General features: G+C 42.8%; 1 long non-coding RNA gene across 1 annotated transcript; it reads right to left on the reverse strand.

Annotated features, from left to right (window-relative positions):
- Positions 1–664: 664 nt before the first annotated feature.
- On the reverse strand, positions 665–1,198 carry LOC148005300 (uncharacterized). The gene is made up of 2 exons (XR_015623109.1): positions 1,052–1,198; positions 665–834 (listed from the first exon to the last, which is right to left on the reverse strand). It is a non-coding gene; the product is annotated as an uncharacterized LOC148005300 (long non-coding RNA).
- Between the last annotated feature and the right edge of the window lie 2,158 nt (positions 1,199–3,356).

Consider the following 3,356-nt stretch of genomic DNA (forward strand, 5'->3'; position numbering starts at 1 on the left):
TACATGTATTATGCAATATAGACAATAAAATCCAGAAATGGGTTTTCATATAATGTTCATAAAGATGGACTGGAAGTGAATTTAAGATCGAATTGTAGTATAAGACTCTCTCCCTCCATCTTCTGTTCCTGTTCTTCCATGAGTTTAAAAGTTTTTTTTTTAATTTTCTTTCTAATAATTTTATGGCACTTAAAATAAGTTTCAAAAAATTATAAAAGACTTTGTTAATGTATTTTCTTTAAGCCATTTATGTTCATATTTTTCTTAATAATGCCAATTTAAACTTTCTATCATAACGTTACTAGTCGTACATAATGCTATAAAGATTCAAAAAAGTCTGGTTAAATATGGGTGAGACTTAAACATGTATTTATGTTCTATTTCTCTAGGAGGTCCAATGAGATGAGATGTTAGTAGGAATTTGAAAAGTGTAGCCTGGAGTCTGGTGTGTCAATATATACCTATATCTATAAACCTATATTCATAATCCTTGGCAGGCAGACACGGAGCATTGTTGCAAGTTTGATGCCAACAAAGACCACATAGTGAGTTCTAGGCCAGCTTGAGCTATATAGAGAGACCTTATTTTAAAAAAAAAAAAGCAAGCACTGAGACAAACAACCCCTAACCCCCTTCCCCTCAACACCCACTCATGCTGTCTTAGTTAGGGTTTTATTGCTGTGAAGAGACACCATGACCATGGCAACTCTTACAAAGGCAAACATTTAGTTGCGGCTGGTTTACAGTTCAGAGTTTCAGTCCATTACCATCATGGTGGAATGCATCCGGGTGAATATGGTGCTGGAAAAGGAGCTGAGAGCTCTACATCTTGATCTGCAGGCAACAGGAGACTGGGTATAACTTGAGCATGTGAGACCTCAAAGCCTGCCCCCATAGCGACACACTTCCTCCAAGTGGCAAGGCCACACCGACCCCAAAAGGCCACACTTCCTAATAATGCCACTCACTACTGGGCAAAGCATTCGTGCACGTGAGTCTGTGGGGGACATCCCTGTTCAAACTACCACCCATACCAAAAAGCAAGGATTACCAGAGAGACCAAGCGTCCGGTGTAAGGAGTATCACAGCGCCCGGGAGGTGGAAGCAGATGAGTACATGGAAACTGACTTCACAACGTGCAGAACAATGATTCCAACGCGAGCAGAGGCTGCTGTAGCACCCAGAAGGCTCCCGAACTGGAAGCACGCAAGGGTGAGGGGGTGGAGCTGGAAAGAGAAAACAGATCAGTTGACTCTACCAACCCCGACATCTGATGACTCTTGGCTAAAGGCATCCCCGACAGCTCCCTCTTTTCTTTCCTTGTTTTCAGAGATTCACTCCACGTTCCACACAGGGCTGTGCCTCTCTGCTACAATCCAACCGGGGAACCCTTGGCTTTTGGAATTACTTCCCTAGAGTAAACACCTGACTGTCACTTGTCTTGAGTTCATAGTTCAAGGAGACAAAGCCAACTTTTTTTTTTTCCTGAGCCTCTAATTTCACCAGATATAGAAAGCCCAGCTAATTTAAATATGGCAAAATGTGTTAAATGAATCGAGATCAAGCCTTGAGAGGCACAGAAGTCTCAGAGACAGGGAAGATTTACTGAGTCATTAAAGTCGAAGAATCAGGGAACAGGAAGCTCTCAAGGAACAAAGGCCCAGAAGGCCCTAAGCACATCCTTGGGAACACTGAGCCACCAGCTTGTGGCTGTTGAGCAACCCGAGAAAGAAAGCACATACAAGATTTCTGCCAGCTGCAGGCACGAATTACACTGGACCCGGAGGCCAGCGAGTGATTCAGTTTTTAGCTTCTTGTTCAATGCATTGTCTGAAGCGTGCTCAGAAGAAAAGTTTCGGGGGGAACGCCAGGAATTACATGTTCAGTACAAGTGGACAGTTGCCATTCTCATTTAGTTGGGAGGCTTAAAGGGATCTTTTAGGATGAAGGCGGCTTGGCAACCACAGATAACCTCGGTGGGTGTTACCGGCTGGATATCCAGGTCATCACTGGAGGGCGACTACATGAATGTGACTCTAGCCATCGTAAAAGCCTAAAGGAGGTATCCTGGGACACACAGGGCTTAGCGGGGCTCAGGGAGAGGAAGGCATTTAGGTGGTCAGACAGGCTCTCACCTCAAGACTTCTATGCTGGTGTAGCAGAAGATCATAATAGGAAGGCAGGGACTGAGGGCGCTTTGACAGCAATCAGGGAGGCTCCAGAAAGCCAGAACTGTCTGGAGGATTAAAGTTGCTACCCCCTCATTTGAAATCTGCCACACAGGAATGGATAGAACCATGTGCTCTTTTTCCTGGAAGCTAGTACTTGCCTGTTTGTATTCATCAACTTAGCAACCTTTGAAGCAATTAATTAACTCAAAAATAATTACTGAATGGTAATGCGTGTTTTACGTGTTTACAAACCACACCTGCCTCCGTGGGTCTCATGGGCCCTGCAATGATGAGCCAGCCTGCTCCTAAATTGTCTTGCTAAAAAGACTCTGGCTCCTGGAAAACACAACACCGAAATCACCATATTGTGTGTGGCAGATTTTATGATCTAAAAACTTATTATTTGACTGTTAGGTTCTGTATTTTATTGGCTATTTATGGTGATTTATATTCCATTTGTTTACTTAACCATTTGGAATTTTAAGGGTTGTTTTATAAGCATTGTAACTTACTGGCTTGGGTTAAGTATTGATATTTCGAAAGTTCCTAGCGTAGCCCCAGTCCTCAAACTTGACGAGTACAAGGTTTATTTTGAAAGCACAGCCGTGAGACTGCTTGGTCTTCAGTGTCCTTGAGGGGACAGATTTCCCCTCCATGCTGCACCACAATTTATTATTGTTTAAGTCAATGCATGACTCTTTGCATACCGGCCTCTCCTTTGGGTCATACAGACTTAACCTCAGAACAAAATCACTTTGTTCAATGAAAAGCAGGGCCCCTCCAGTCCTCTGGAATCTCCTTTCTACATATCCCAGAAGAAAAAAAAAAGTTTATTTGACTGCACGATAACCTCCTGCATAATTCCTCATGGAAATAAACCCGACAAACAGCCCATCTCTTCAGCCATCAAAGGGGACTTAATGTCAGCTGGAGTATTAACTCCTGCAGGGCAGGGAGACAGACGGCCAGTGGACGGTGCTCTGGGGTAGCGGTCCCACATGCTTAATAAAAGGGTAATAACATAAAAGCCTCCTATGCATTTACATTTTAAAATATACAATCTCCACTTTATCCTTTAAAAAAAATCTTTCAATAGTGCCTAAGTTTTTTATGAGACAACGTTAAAAATGTTTTCTAGAATCATGGAAATTACTTCAGGTTTTGCCCACTTAAAAGCAAGGTAGG

The sequence above is a fragment of the Rattus norvegicus genome, chromosome 6, assembly GCF_021556685.1.
Source record: "Rattus norvegicus strain SHRSP/BbbUtx chromosome 6, alternate assembly SHRSP_T2T, whole genome shotgun sequence".
Classification (NCBI taxonomy): domain Eukaryota; kingdom Metazoa; phylum Chordata; class Mammalia; order Rodentia; family Muridae; genus Rattus; species Rattus norvegicus.